Genomic DNA, 17,233 nt, shown 5'->3' on the forward strand with positions numbered 1-17,233 from the left:
CATAGCCAAAGTGGAAGCAAAGCTCTCTCCTCCCAAGATTGTGCTAGACAGTCAAGAAGAGAAGGTTAACACCCATACTACACCTCAAGCAACACATAGCCCTTCTAAACCCGCACCACCATCACATAGCAACACTAAACCCTCATATGTGGAGGCCCTTAACAGTAACCTGCCCAAGCAACAAGGACCTCCGAAGATGAAATGCAAACAAACACCAATCACAACCAAAGTGTCAAATAGCTCACAACACCAGTGTGCCACCCAGCAGCAGCCCTGAAGGCAAGACAACGTATCCAGCACTTTAGACGTAGGTGACTCTTGTCAGGCACACTAATGTCCCACTCACCAGGCTGAACAAGGAGAAAATTACAGTCAGCTGCCTGTCGGGTGCCAGGATCTGCCACATACTGCATACACTCAAGTCATTCCACAATAAGTACAAATATGACTCTGTCATTGTCCATGTTGGAGTGAACTTGAGACATACCTCCCTGGACTACATGAAAAGAGACATGCAAGAGCTCTTGGATCATGTGGCCCAAGCAGGTATGAACCTAGCCCTGAGTAGCATCCTGCCTTCGTCCAGAATGATACCACAGTATAAGGACAAAATGATTTACTTCAACAATTGGCTAAAGCTTCTGGTGTCATTCAAAGGGGATCCAGTATCTGTCTGACTGGGATGACATGATTGACGGACCACGATGCTTTGCCAGAGATGGTCTGCACCTGTTGCCCCTGGGATTCAGGTTATTGGCTAAGGCTCTTGCCACCCCTATAGTGCCTTTTTTAGGCAAAGTTCAAAGGACAAAACCACCACTGTAACAGGTACAAGCATGCAAAATTGGAAGGTAATGCTACTCAATGCTAGAAGTCTAAACCTCAAAATGCACTCTCGAGGCACTACTAAAAATGGAGAACTTCGAGAGCTGTGCAGTAACTGAGACCTCCAGAGAACACCCCTGCAATACCAGGCTACAACTCTTACCACACTTTTCAGCCACCAAACCAGGACTGAAACATTAAAGGTGGAGGAGTGTTCATATTCACCAAGGATATTCACACCACCAGGCTAGTTGCCCAACACAGTGCGTCTGAAATTCTCCAGCTGCAACTTAACACCAAGTAAGACTGCAATCCAAATTGTAGCTTACTACAGATCCCCCACCATGCCCCAAGATTCTCACTACACCTTTCTAAACATACTGGAAAATATTAAGATACAACCAAACACCTTAATACTGGGTGATTTCAACTACCCACCCATTAACTGGGAAAACTCATGTACCAACACCTTTGCCCAGCCATTCTTGGTATTCATAAATTCTAATGCCCTAGATCAGCTAATCCATAGTCCCACTAGGGGCTCCAATACCCTAGACCTGGTCATTACCAACATGGGAATTCGATGCTTCACACCTATGGTCACCCCCTCGTTGGTCAGGTCTGACCATAAGCTAATCACTCTTGACATTCACATCCCTCCCCCACCCCCCAGTAAGTAAACATCCGTAAAAAAAATTCATCCTAAGCCAACTTCATGCTACTCAAGTCAAAAGTGACAAACTTCATGACACCTGAAAGTTCAACTGCTGAATCCTATACTAAGGCAATGTACGACCACATTTACTCCTGCTTGAATTGTGCCATCCAAATAGAATCAAGACTCTCTCTTCCAAAAAAAGGAAGCCAATCTGGTGGTCCCCTGCCATAAACAAACTTTACAACAAAAGGAAGAAACTGTTGCAGAAAAGAGGAAAATCCCAGGTTGCAAAAAACTCCCTTACCAACCTCAGTAAGAAGCTGAGATCCCTCATAAAATCCTCCAAAGCAAGTTATGAAAATAAAATTGCCAAAGATTCCAAAGACAGCCACAATGCATTCTATAGCTATGTCAATAATCTAAATGGCAATGCTTAGATCTGCTTTGAGCTACAACAGAATGGCATTAAATATACTGATCCCAAGGATATTGCCAATATCCTGGCAGATAGATTCAGTGCTAACTTCACCCCACTCTAACCCCCAGTTTGGGTTCGTGAAGGGCCAGTCTTGTCTCCTGAACCTGATTGATTTCTTCGAAGCAGTCACCAGAGCTGTGGATGAGGGTAAGGCGGTACACACAGCCTATCTGGACCTCACCAAGGCCTTCAACACCACCCCCCACTCTGGAGTCATAGATAAACTTACTAAGCTGGGCATTAATTCCTACATCACTCAATGGGTTGCCACCTGGCTTACTGACAGAACCAACACTGTAAAAGTAGCTGATTCCAACTCCAGCTCCAGACAAGTGAAGTACCTCAGGGTTTAGTCCTGGGATCGCTGTTGTTTGGCATCTACTTCCCTGAAGTCTGAAGTACATCCCAACACTAATTAAAGGACTCTGGCTAAGAAAGTTCACAGATGACTGCAAACTGGGAGCCATTATTGAATCCCCAAATGATGTGGATATTCTACAAAAGGGCCTTACAGAAACAGATGCTTGGTGCCAGAGCCATGGGCTCAAGCTCCATGCCAAGAAATGTATAGTTATCCCTTTGGGAAAAAACATGTACCCGTGAATTACCACATAGGTGGCAGTACACTAAACACCAAAAGTGTGATAAGAGACTTGGGGACACACAGGTGGACAGTGGTCTCACCTTTGATAACCACATTGCCACAACAGTCAGGAAATCCTTCTATGTTGCACACCTCATCACTAAGGGCTTTTCATCCAGAAGAAAGAAGGTCATTGTCCCACTGTACTCATCCCTCATTAGACCCATTATAGAATACAACACCCCGTTTGGTATGTACCTCTCAAGACATCTGCAACAGCTGTAAATGCCACAGAAATACCCCACTAAAAGAATCACAGGCCTAAAGCAGATGCCTTATGCTGACCATCTAAAAAATTCTAGCTATACTCTTTCGCATATCGTCTACTCAGAGGCGATCTCTGCTTAACATACAAGGCCATGTCAAACCCAGAGCTGTTGAACATGCTACACTTAAAGAAATCCCAATCCCTCAGAGCCACACACTCCAGTGATCTAAACCTTTCCATCACAGTGAACAAAACATGCTGGAGGGGGATAGGTTCCTGACCCAGAGACTCTTCAAACTCTGGAGTAGACTGCCCATACATGTCAGAGCGCCTCTTTGGCCATCTTCAAAAGGAACCTTGATTGGATGGGAGATAGGAAATTCATCCCGGGGATCACGTCAGTTGCCCAGCTAGACAGGGTTCCAGGGAAGTGAATATTGTGGGAAGAAATAGCCAGGGAATTGTTATGGCTAGGCTTGTTTAAGCCCTATGGCCAATAGCCTAGTACTAACCTATGAACCTATTTATTTATTTACTATAATATTGGAAAGCAAAAATAATGTGACTTGAGACATAAAGACTTTGGTCATCTTCTCCTACATAACCCTCTGAATATTTCTGTTGCTGAGTTCTTATGGCAAAATACCTAAATGTTATTTTGACCAATCTTTGTCCGTAAGTATCATACAATTGTCTATAAAACTGTTTACAAACTAAAGCTCTGTTACCAAAAAAAAAAACAAAAAAAAAAATGATTTGCACATTCTTGATGCAAGAAGGGCTCTATGAATGTAATTATGTTCAAACCTGAGAAAGCCCATATATATATATATATATATATATATATATATATATATATATGTATATATATACACACACACACACACACATATATATATATATATATATATATATATATATATATATATACACACACACACACACACATATATATATATATATATATATGTATATTACTTATTTGTTTTGATTACTGTGACGTTCAACTTTGCTGTATCCTATTTTCAGTGGAGAAAAGTTCCAGAAACAAAACTGTACAATATAAGGAAACAGAGTAACGTTATAACAACATGTATGGGACAAGAAAACATAACATAATACAGCAAATATTCATAAGTAGGACAACATAAACAGGTATGAGGATACTACATTTGCAGTGCACATAACTCATCTCAAAACATAGCTCACTTTCAGAAGGCTGTAAACAAAATATGCCGGTTTATTTTCCTTGTAGACTTTAGACTGGTCCATTGCATGCTGCTTCAGAAGGTAAACTGGCTTTTGATTAATGGTGCATCTAGATTCCATGCAGCACTCATTTAAGCTCCTTAAGATGAAATACCAATTCTGCCAGCTAAAATACCTATTGTAAAAGATTGTAGCTACTCACTCTTGCGAATACTGCCAGCTAAAATACCAATTATAAAAAATTGTAGCTACACTCTCTGATCAGATGAACAAGTATTCTTATCCATACTAAGGCTTCTTTTGTGCCTGTAGTGGGTGAAAAGGCATTGCCCTAGATTGCCTCAGTATGCTGGAAATATGCTAATTGCTGAAATTTCAAATGAGCCAGACATGTAAAATTCCAAAACAAGCTGAAGGATCATCTAAATGTAATCTAGAAATGTAAATGTCTCAGGGAGAATTGCAAAACTGTTAATTTCTTAGTCTTTCTACTACTACATGCTTCAGATTAATTTAGTAAATGGACTTGGTAGATTGGCTTGGTTACTAACCTTTTTCTGCTTGCTTACTGTCAGGTTTATGTATCCTGTTATGTTCATAGTCATCCCTTGTTATAACAGGAGTTCTTCACCATTCTAACTTAAGCCAGCAGTGATGTGATTATTTGTTGTTAATCTGTTTTAGTACTTAATCTGTATTAATGTGCTTTACATATGATTCTATATTCTGTACTTTGATTTTAGCTTGTCGCTCTGTACAGCTGAACCTTTAGCTCAGTTTGTGGCTAACATGGATTGAAGGGTCACTTTACTTACCCAGTTAACAAACAAGACAGGAATGTGTAGACAGATAGCTAACTAGCAAGCAAGCTCAATGCACAGACCGACAGATAAAAAGTTTACATCTGCAAATAGGGTCATGCATCTTGTAAGCATTCAATGTTTTAGAAAATAAACAAACAGACAAGCCACCAACCAACCAAATAATAGATTAAACTTGGCACAAGATATTAGAATTTTTTGTCTCTGTTATGCTTAGCTTTATGACATGTATCCAGAGGCTTTGTTATAAAACAAAGAAAAAATAGAGGGCACAGGCAGAGAGAAGAAATATGATAGTGTGGTGTCAGTGGATACTGCAATGATCTCGTTGCTGGCACAGTTAAAAGATGAGCAAGCACATATGTTAAAATTGGGGTGCCTTCTTTACATATGTGCAGAATGATCCATTCAGTGCATTTCTAGACAGAAAGAAATGGATCAGAAAGTCATGTATAAAGAAAAAAACAACAACAAAAAATGCTTTTGGCATATGTAGCACCAAATTATGCATCTGCCAACATACATTCTTCAGCCAATACACTAAATGACATTGACCCAGAAACATTAATCACAGACATTTGCAACACTCGAAATTTTTACCTCGCAGTTGTAACTACGTCTTTGCAACATTATATTGTAGTCAGCATTTGTTTTTGGATAGACTGAATTTTTAGTCATCTCATTCTGTTAATGTTTTAGATCTTCCTTACATTGTTGTGTTTCTTGCATGTTTATTTTTATCTAATTTAGTTTGTCAGCTAACACTGTTTGGGTTTCTTCAACTCATTCACTCCAGTGGAGCTCAGGAAGTTTGCACTGCAACTTCCAATGGGTGGAGCCCATGCCTTTTGACACCACCAAGTTGTCTTCACGCCTCACATTTTCAAACAAATGTTCATATCTGTGGAACCATAGCAGTTATGAAAGAAGTATAAATGACAAACTCTTCACCACAACCTATTTTTACAGTGGTAATATTCATTAGGTTCTAGGTCTTAAACCAAATTTTATAAGTCACAGTAGACACAGTAATTATTAGATTTGTAATATTTTATAAACAACTTACAATATCAGTGCAACCACTCGTTACACAGATGACTATCAGTAACATTTTATTCATCTAACTGAGAGCTTTCATTATATCTATATAAATTAAAATCATTGTGACTCCCGTGCCCTGGCCCAGCAATCAAGGAGCCTCAATCCTCACCACTAACACCAGTGAGGGGTGTCCATATAGGGAAAGGATAATAAATACACACACTGTAAAGCAGAATTTCCCTTAAGATCACACAGAGATCACAGTCAGTCTGGGGCTGGTTTCTCCCTTCCTCTCAAGGTCCCTTCCTCTCCAGGTCCCCAATAAGACTCCCCACTGGTACAGCTATAGGGTCCAGATCGCAGCCTAATGGGCAAGCTAAAACCTCCCGCACCCCCTCTGTCCAACCAGTGCTTCATGTCCCTGCCCAAGTAGCTGACACACACACACTCACACTTTGCGTTGAGTTTATACAACCACACAGACACTCCTGGGAAAGGCTGGCACAGGTTCTCCAGCTGTGCCCCTATTCTGCCCAGTCTAAAAGTATTACCAGCTGCCACCACCCACTAATATTTATCAGCTACTCAAAGGCCCTTAAAAGGGTGTCCAATTATTACCGTGCAATATTATTATCCAAATAAGTGTGACCTAACAGTTGAGACTTATTTGGAGTGACTTGAAGCAATCACTATATACATGCAATGTACTCTTAGAGCTTAAATTATCTCTACACAAAACAGCCACATTGAAAGGTTTAAAATATTTAATAATAAAAACACTAAAGACAATACTTCTTACTACAGTGCTAGTCAAGAGTTCAGAGATCACAGAGAAATAATACCGTAAAAAAAGTTCTAACATCAACACAAAAAAACACTTAGAAATAGCTAGGAATTAGGAAGGAAGATTAGAGTAAGAGAAAGCACAGTTCTAAATAACTTGCATATAGAGCAAAGCAGTGCTGGTGATTGGATGCTCTCAAGACAAAATGTTCTGAGCTCTCTGATTCTCTCTTTAAACTGATAACACAGAGCTGCTTCACATGACATCATTCTTCACACTTCTCTGGTGTTCCCAGGCTACAGAAACTACATTTACATTCTTTACACCTGTCCGAATCCAGAGCAGTAAAGGACATTTGTACATAAAAATTTTAGCCATCAACTCCGGTCTTAAAACAATAGGTAGGATGCCTCCCTCTAGACATATCTGCTCTTTATTTTGACTTCAAAGACAGTCATAAAATGCTTGACTTAGGTTTCTTACAGCAGAGTGCACTGTTACATTTTAGCAGTTCAATGTCTAATGCAGTCTTTTCACATTTAAGAGAACAAGCCTGTGACTTACGTTAATATTTACAAATGACAGAATTATCTACAAAATTCTATGTGGCTAGGCTGGCGGAATTCTCTTATCTTCACAATCATAAAAACAACAGTTACTATCTATTTACCTACACTAGACAGAGGTCAAATGTCAATGCAGTTGTTTGCCATTGTCTAAGCTTTAAGATGAAATCCTTTAAAACCTTGTACATCGCATGGTTTTAGAATTATTGATGCAAATATAAACAGGCAATATTTAACACCTAGAGGCATCAGTAGGAGTTAACTGCAGATAACCTGGAGGTGTCACTCTGATGTAATGAGTTAAGCTGAGAGATTTCCTGGAGCAAGTTTTAAGGCAGCAACATTATACTAGAGTATCAACTTTTCAGTAGTATTTTTACCAATTATGGTGGGACCTCTTCCCCAGTGATGCCTCTGTTTCAATTTTGCAAGTAGATGAAGTGCAGTCTACATATTCTGAATACTTTTACTGGCCTACAGTTGTCTCAAAGCCTGACATCTAGGTATCAGATGAGACAACAGCTTCATTCACTTTTAACTACAGATTTTCCCAGTGCTGATTTTATGTTTTGGTTTTGGATTTCTGCAAGTAGTTTTTAGCGTAATGCTCTGGTAAGCAGCCATACTGAAGTTTTATACTCTCCATTATCCAGTAAATTTACCTTTATACCACTTAAAGTCACTTACTTAAAATGATATTTCACCAGTGTACTGTACTTGTGACGTATATAATTCTAATATATCAATACCTCTTTGACTGCTTTCACAGTGGATTACTATAAACACTTAAAGAGCTGCAGGATCTTCTTCAAAGTTTGGTTCCAACCTCCAGTTGTATTGCATCAGATTATCAGCAGAAGTTTTGTCAATGACAATATTGCCAGATCATTAACGTGATGCCCTACTGTCATCAAATATATGTGCTTTTTGTGACTTGTTGACTATGTGGGAGTAATGTTTTGTAATGTGTGTTTTTTTTTTTTTTTTTTGTGGGTTTTAAGGGGCTCAGAGTTAGGCACTAGAGAGACTGCAATGGATTTGTGTTTTATTTAATTGAAGGTGGATTCTGAATATGTCATTTTCACTGAAATGTTGCATACTGGTACAGGCTCATATTTTTTTCACTGTTGTGTGGTCGCAGAGTTAGTATACTTAAGGGGGTTATGGGCATATATGGAGGGATGTGCTGCCCCCTCCTCAGATGTCTGCTTCATTGTTTGTTGTCCCAGTATAATGACTAGGTGCTGATGTTCTTCGTGTTTCACTGTTGCAGTCATTGCATTTGGGTTGTCTGCCTGTAGGTAGCCCTCAGCCAGCCTGAATACCAGAGTCTTGGATTCCTGCATCGGATGCTGTCCCTTCTTCCATGACGTCAGGTCATCAGGGGTATAAAACATGCAGCCGACGCCATTACATCAGTCTTAATTGCTGTGCGGTGCCAGAAGCAGAAGCAGTTCACAAGTGCCGGTCGGCCGACTCCTGTAATTTTCGTTTTCGAGTTTCAGAACCGAAGTCTTTGAAAATAGCTAAGTACCTCATTGGGATCCTTTTTCTTGCTCTTAACTGATGTCAGTAAAAGTTAACAATTGTCTTACCTGTGGAAAGCAAATACCTCAAAGATTTTCATTCATACTGCATTCCTTGCTTAGGTCCAGACCATGACATCCTTCGCTGTCGGTTTTGTGCCTTATTCAACCCCCGAACTATTTGTTGTCGGTCTATTTTCGCAGCAAATTATTTTGGAACTCGGTTTAACTATCCAGAAATGGCTTCAGTAAGCCATCCGACTACCGACATTCTGAAAAAACGTAAGGATAAAGACAGAGACAGACCGCATAGGTCCAAAACTGCCGTCAACGCTTCCATTAAGCTAGTCGCCAGTTCGCCGGTACTCAGTGAGGTGCTTTTTCAGCCCCTGATGCCCGCTACTTCAGTTTCGCAAGCCTCTACTGAGACCCATTTGGAGTCCGGTATGCTGCGAGATGCTTCTACTATGGAACCTGTGGATGTCTCTACCTTGAATGGGTCCGGAGCCGCTGTGCAGGCACTGGCTTCTGAGGGTGTATTCAGGCCTACAGATTTGCATTTTAAACCGACACCATCTTCTTCATCCAGGCCTAAAACTCGACCCACACCTAGAAAACAGACGCTCAAACCACATGGTCAGGCCCATATGCCTAAAAAACAAATGCTTAGAATGGCTGAAGACCTTATTACTTTAATTAGGGGAAGTCAGCCTTCTCCCTTTAAGAGACCTAGAAATGATTTTCCTTCTGATTCTTCTGATCAGGATTCTGAAATTTCTGTTTCTTCTGATTACCAGGATTTGCCTCTGTCTACCTATGAGGATTCTGATACATAGGATTCCATTCCCTCTGCTTCCACTCCAGAAGATTTTTCTTTTGGTGAAACCTTGCACTCTCTTAGGGAGCATTTCCGCTGGGAAAGCCAGGATTACTGTGACTCCAAAAAGAGGCTTAGGAAATTCTTAGTCCTCCCTCAACATAGGCCTTTAGCTATCCCTCCTGCTCTGGACATTGTAGATGATGCCTTCTTGGAATCTAGCCTGGCCCCAGACACTTTACCTCCAGCTCCCAGAAAACCTGACAGGTATTAGAGTACCTGACTCTCACAGGTTCCTCTTCAAGAATCCTACTGCGGATCCAGAGACCATTTCCCAAAGACCAAAGGCCATTAAGGTTACTGCTGCCAAAAACCCTACCCCCTCTGATAGTGATTCTAGGGCCTTGAACAAATTGGGTAAGGAGGTATACACTTTTTGCTACTTTGGCCATTAAGGCCTTAAATTGCCAGTTTCATATGTTAAAGTATCAGCAGCATATTATGGGACTACTTAAACAGAAAATGATGTTGATTCCTGACTGTTCTGAACATGAATTGCAGGATTTAATGCATTCTGCTGAACAAGTTGATAAACATACTTTGCAATGTTGTTTTGACTCTTTAGAAGCATATTGCAGGGCTGCTGCCACTGCGTCTGTACTTAGAAGGCATGCTTGGCTTAAGGAGCAAAACTTGCCAGATCATGTTAAAGCTAAATTACTGGATGCTCCCTTAAACCAAGGCCGCCTGTTTGGCAACAAAGCAGAAGTCGTCCTTAAAAAGATGAAGGAAAAAGCTAAATCTATGCAAACTGTTAAAGATTTCCTGTAAGTACAGCCTCCCAGATTTAGTAGGTATTGGCCTTCTATGAATTGGTCCTTTCCAGTCTCTTCCAGGCCTTCTCAGTCCAAACCCAGGAATATCAGACCACCTAGGTTACAGTCTCAGGCTACACACAGGCCTAAGCAGTGGGAGGCTCCCACTTCCAAAGCAGGAAGTAGTAAGACACCCCCCTATGGAAAAATGTCACAATGACTTAACCTTAACCCTTTCAAGCCCTGCTCAACTGCCTGCTCCCTTAGGAGGAAAGCTCGGCCTGCATGCAAAAAACTGGGAACTCATTACCCAGGACAATTGGGTTTTAAATGTAGTTTCCAAGAATACAGATGCCACTTCCACACCCTACCATCCCCAAATGGTTTGCCAGACCCACCCCCAAATCAGTGGGCAGAGGCTCAACAGCAGGTTCTCTCTCTTCTAAGTTTCAGGGCTATTCAACCTGTCCCAGCAGAAGAAAGGGGACAAGGTTTTTATTCAAGACTTTTCCTGGTACCCAGAAAAGTCAGCTCCTGGTGACCTATCCTGGACCTCGCTATTCTAAACACCTTTTTGGTAATCCCAAAATTCAAAATGCTAACACTTCAACAGCTGCTTCCTATGCTAGTGAAAGATGCCTGGTTGGCAACCTTAGACTTAAAGGAAGCTTACCTGCACATTCCAATAAGGGAATCTTGCAGGAAATACCTACTCTTCAGAGCAGGCTCCATGCACTATCAGTTCTCTGCACTTCCTTTTGGCTTATCTACTGCGTCCAGGGTATTCACAAAGTGTCTAGTTCCAGCCATTGCATTTTGCAGGCAGAGAAATATTCAAATATACCCATACCTGGACGATTGTCTGATTCAGGCAGAAAGCCAGTATATGCTATTAAAACATCTGGCATTCGTAAAAAAACTTCTAACCTCGCTGGGGTACACCAAAAACGAAAATAAATCTTATATCTTACATGAATCTACAAAACAAGCACCGGCAAAACATACACATAAATACACAAAAACATATTCGGAGGCACTAGGTACCAATCTGAAAAAGAAACAGTGCCCTCCAAAGCAGACAAGCAAGCCACCTGCACCCCCAAACACAAGCCAGAAAACACATAATTCACCTCAGCAGTGTGCCTCACAATAGCCCTTAAGGCAAAACACCATATCTAACACGCTAGTAATAGGAGACTCTGTAGTAAGGCACCCGGATGTTCCGCTCACCAGGCTGAACAAGGAGAAGGTTACTGTCAGCTGCCTGTCAGGTGCTCGGATCCGCCACATAACACAGGCACTTAGGTCACTCCAGAACAAGTACAAGTATGACACTGTCATTGTACATGTTGGTGTGAATGATCTAAGATGTACCTCCCTGGACTACATGAAAAGAGACATTGAGGAGCTCTCTGATCATGTAGCCCAAGCTGGTATGACCCTGACCTTGAGTAGCATACTACCTTCACCTAGAATGATACCACAATACAAAGACAAAATGATCAATTTCAACAATTGGCTAAACTTCTGGTGTCACTCTAAGGGGATCCAGTATCTGTCTGCCTGGGATGACATGATAGACAAGCCTCGCTGTTTTGCCAGAGATGGGTTGCACCTGTCACCCCTAGGTTTTTGAATACTGGCCAAGGCTCTTGCCGTCCCCATAGTGCCTTTTTTAGGCAAGGCTCAAAGGACAAACCAACCACTGTAACCAGCACAGGTAACCAAAAACTAAGGGTAATGCTACTCAACGCCAGAAGTCGCAACCTCAAAATGCACACACTCGAGGCTCTCCTCAGCATGGAGAAAAGCTCAAGAGAGCACCCCAGCACTGCCAGGTTACAACTCATATCATACCTTCCGGCCTCAGTTACTGGATCGCAGTACAAAGGGCAAAGGTGTATCCATATTCATCAAGGATACCCATATCTCCAGGTTAGTAGCGCAGCATGATGCCCCAGAGATCATCCATGCGCAACTATCAGCAGGCAAAACCGCATTTCAAGTTGTAGCCGGTTATAGATCGCCCACCATGTCCCAAGATGCTCACTCTGCATTCCTTGAGACATTGGAAAATATAAAGGTCCTACCCAACACCATAATCTTGGGTGATTTCAACTACCCTGGTATAGACTGGGCGAACTACCCATGTTCCAACTCCTATGCTCAGCGATTCATAGAATTTATAAATTCAAATGCCCTTGAACAACTAGTATGTTCCCCCACTAGAGGGGACAACATATTGGATTTAATCATCACAAATATGGGTGCCCATTGTACCACACCCATTATCACTCCCTCCTTGCTCCGATCCGACCACAAACTGATAACCCTGGACATCCTCACCCCTCCACCTCCCCAGTCAAAGAAACCATAGTCAGAAACCTTTCCAAAGCAAACTTCAAACTACTTGCATCCGAAGTGGAAAGCTTCACTATTCCCTTGCAGAAGGATAATGATATCCAGAATGCAGAATCCTACACCAAGGCACTCTATATGCATCTTCAGGATTGCATGGACCGTGCTATCCCAAATAAAACCAAGACTCCTTCCTCAGGCAAGAAGAAACCAGTCTGGTGGACCCTGGCCATAAGCAAACTTTACAATAAAAGGAGGAGACTTATACAAAAAAAGGCCAAATCTCAAGTAGAAAAATCATCCCTGATCAGCATCAGTAAGAAATTGAGGACCCTCATCAAGTCAACTAAAGCTAATTTTGAAAAGAAAGTTGCCAAGGATGCCAAGGATAACCATAAGGCCTTCTATGGCTACGTCAAAAACCTAAATGGCAACGCTCAGGTCTGTTCTGAGCTAGTACAAAATGAAACAAAATACACCGACCCTTCTGACATTGCCAACATCTTGGCTGACAGGTTCATAGCAAATCCCCCCCTTACCACCTACAGGGCCTATTACCATTCCAGGGGATTGTGTAAGTCCAATTATTACTGATACGTTGGTCAACAAGGCTCTATCTAAAGCTAAAAACACTGCCTCCATGGGACCAGATGGTGTCCCAGGCTGTGTCATACGCGAGCTCCAAAAGGAATTAACCCTGCATCTTAATACCCTGTTCACTCTCAGCCTCTCCACAGGATATGTGCCCATAGAATGGCGCATGGCAATGGTGGTCCCGCTACACAAGGGTGGGGCCACAACCGAACCTGGGAACTACCGACCAATAAGCCTGACCAGTCTGATCTGTAAGGCTATGGAGCGAATCATTATGGAACTCATAAATGGAGAGATTGGGAACCTCCAGTCGCTGTACCCCACACAGTTCAGCTTCGTCAAGGGCAGATCATGCCTCCTGAACCTGGTGGATTTCTTTGAGACAGTTACTCAGGCTATAGATAAGGGAAAGGAGGTACACACGGCTTACCTTGACCTTGCTAAAGCATTTGACACCATTCCCCATTCAGGTATTATTGATAAGCTCACCAGCCTGGGCATAAACCCTTACGTCACAAGATGGATCGCAAACTGGCTCTCAGACAGATCCCATAAAGTAAGAGTAGTGGGATCTATGTCCGAATCCAGACCAGTAACGAGTGGTGTGCCTCAGGGCTCTGTCCTGGGGCCCCTCCTGTTTGGCATATACTTCTCAGAAGTACAGGCAAGCACGGAAGGTCTGTGGCTGACTAAGTTTGTGGATGACTGCAAACTGGGTGCTATAATAGAGTCTCTGGCCGACATGGAAATCCTCCGGAAGGGCCTAAATGAGACTGATGCATGGTGTCAAAGCCATGGTCTCAAGTTAAATGCAAAAAAATGCGTAGTAATCCCCTTTGGAAAAAACAGAGTACCTGCAAACTACAACATAGGAGGTAATCCCCTGAAATCTGAAGAAGAAATAAGGGATCTAGGGACCCAAGTAGATAGTCAGCTTTCCTTTGATAACCATGTTGCCAAAGTGGTTAGAAAATCCTTCTATGTGACCCATCTGATCACGAAAGGGTTCGCATCAAGATCTAAGGATGTAATGGTGCCCCTCTACTCTTCCCTCATCAGACCCATTATTGAGTACAATGCACCAATTGGAATGTACCTGGCTAGACATCTCCAGCAGCTGGAGAGACCACAGAGGTACCTAACCAAGAGGATTACTGGCCTCAAACAGTTGCCCTATGCAGCACGATTGAAAATGCTAAGACTGTTCTCTGTTGCATACCGCTGTCTCAGGGGCGATCTCTTTCTAATGTACAGAGCCATGTCCAACCCAGAATTGTTGAACAAGCTCCATCTTAGCAAAACCAAATCTACTTGAGCTTACACACTCTAGGGATATAAACCTCAACACAACAATGAATAGAACATGCTGGAGGGATAGATTTCCTTCGCAGAGACTTCTCTTACTATGGAACAGGGTCCTGATCTACTTAAGACAGAGCCCCTCACTGTCACTCTTCAAGAGGAACCTTGATGAGTGGATGGGTAACAGAAAGTTCACACTGGGGATCACACCAACAGCACTACTAGATAGGGGCCAAGGGTACTAGCTGCTAGTACAAGGGTCTAGGGAACTACTAAAAGGGCGGTGAATACCGCACAGTGTGGCTGGGCTAATATATGCCTTCGGGCAGATAGCCCAGTACCAACCTATGAACCTATCTAGTACCCTGCCAGCAGATTGTATTCCTGGGACCAAGCTTGAACACAACTTCCCAGATGGCTTACCTCACACCAGAGAAACAAGTTTATTTGACAACCTACTTCAAACTACTGGCCACAAAGACCCAGCTATCTGCATGGAAAATTTTGCAAGCCCTGGGGTTCATGGACTCTTGCATTCTACTAATTCCATATGCAAGACTGCATATGAGGAAACTACAATAGTATCTAAAAAGCCTATTGTGTCAACATTCTCAGGACCTGGAATCAATGATTCCTATCATTCCTTGTATAAAGACAGAGTTCCTTTGGTGGGCAGAGGCCTGCCACCTCAACAAGGGGCTCCCTTTCAATCTACCCCTGCTGCCCAAACCCTAACAGACACATCAGACTATGCATGGGGGGCTCACTTAGCAGGGTAGTGCATTCAGGGCAAATGGAACCCGAGTCAGATGCACCTGCATAGCAGCCAAAAAGAAATGTTAGCTGTACAGAATTTGCTGACGGCCTTCAAGGACCACATCCTTCCAGGACAATTATTGGTAAAGACAGACAACACCACAGTTATGTGGGACATAAACAAGCAGGGGACAACCCACTCGTACCCTCTCTGCAGACTAGCCATGGCTGTGTGGAACACAGCCTTGAGCTACCAAGTGCACCTACAAGCTCAATTCCTGCCAGGCAAGCTAAATTCACTGGCAGAAGAAATCTCATGGACCCACACGAATGGAAACTGGAACCAAAAATATTCAACCTCTTGAGGAATAAATGGGGGACTACAGAGATAGGCCTGTTTGCCTCCCCCCAGAACTACCAATTGGACAAATTCTGCACAAGGACTCCCCAGAGTCAAGCTTGGAAAGTGGATGCCCTGTACTTTACTGGGAAAGCTTCTCAGTTTATGCCTTTCCCCCTCTGCCACTCCTCTCGAAGGTTCTGCTAAAGATCGAACAGAACAAACCAAGGACAATGCCTATTGCACTAGACTGGCTTCACCAGCACTGGTACCCCCTCTTGCGCAGCATGATACTGCTGGATCCATGGCACCTACCTCAGACACCTTCGATGCTGTCCCAGCAGGCGGGCCAGATTCTGCACCCTCAGCTTCAAACCCTGAACCTAGCAGCCTGGCTAATTCCTTGAGCTCTCCAGTAGCATCCCTCAGTAAGCAGGTGCTAGATGTCATTCTGGAAGCAAGGAGACCTAGTACTAGAAAATCCTATGCTGAAAAGTGGAAAAGATACTGTTCCTGGAGCCAGACCTGGGGTATGGGCACTGCAGTGCCCAGTTTACCTCATATTCTTCAGTACTTAACAGAAGTTATCCACAAGGGCCTATCCTTCTCGTTAATTAAAATTCATGCCTCTGCAATTTTAGCACATTGTAATACTGAACCACCCCTCTTCTCTCACCCCCTGTTAATGCAATACCTCAGAGGGGCTAAAAATTTAAGACCCCCCAGGCGAGCCCATACTGCAGCCTGGGACCTTAACTTTGTATTGAAAAAGCTCACTCTCCCTCCATTTGAACCAACTGCAACTGCAGAGTTGAAATTTCTTTCTTGGAAAACAGCCTTCCTTCTAGCCATCACTTCAGCAAGAAGAGTGTCTGAATTACAGGCCCTCATGGCAGTGGAGCCCTTCATTATCTTCCAGGCAGACAGGGTTTCCCTCAGGACCAGTCCTTCCTTTATGCCCAAGGTGGTGTCTAGTGTGGCCCTAAATCAGTCCATTCATTTGCCTACCTTTTTCCCGAATCCATAAAACAAAGGAGAACGAATTCTGCACTCTTTGGACGTGCACAGACAACTTTGATTTTATTTGGACAGGACTAAGCCTCTCAGAAAATCTGAACAGTTACTAGTTGGCTTTGCTGCAGGGGCAGAGGGGAAGGCCATTTCAAAGCAAACCATTTCTAAATGGATAGCCCATTACATTCATTTCTGCTATAAGCACCATGGAAAACCTACCCCACAGGGGGTAAGATCATTCCACCAGGGCTGCATCTACCTATACAGCCTTTCTCAGAGTGGTCCCTACCAGGGACATCCTAGAAGCTGCTCCCTGGAGCTCTGTACATACCTTCACCAAGCATAACCACATGCCTATTATTTCTAAATCCAGAGCTGGTTTTACCACTGCAGTTTTGCAGGGCTTAATAGCTGGCCCTAATGGTCTCCAACTTCCTCCTCCCTTCTTTAGCTTTGGGAATCAGCCCAAATGTAATGA

At 42.8% G+C, this 17,233-nt stretch overlaps 1 long non-coding RNA gene across 1 annotated transcript in view; it reads left to right on the forward strand.

The window, feature by feature from the left end:
* LOC122811187 overlaps window positions 1-17,233 on the forward strand; it is a 455,006-nt gene that overhangs the window by 72,752 nt on the left and 365,021 nt on the right. The window lies entirely within an intron of this gene.

This window comes from Protopterus annectens, chromosome 9.part0, assembly GCF_019279795.1.
Source record: "Protopterus annectens isolate FY-2018-M chromosome 9.part0, PAN1.0, whole genome shotgun sequence".
NCBI lineage: Eukaryota > Metazoa > Chordata > Ceratodontiformes > Protopteridae > Protopterus > Protopterus annectens.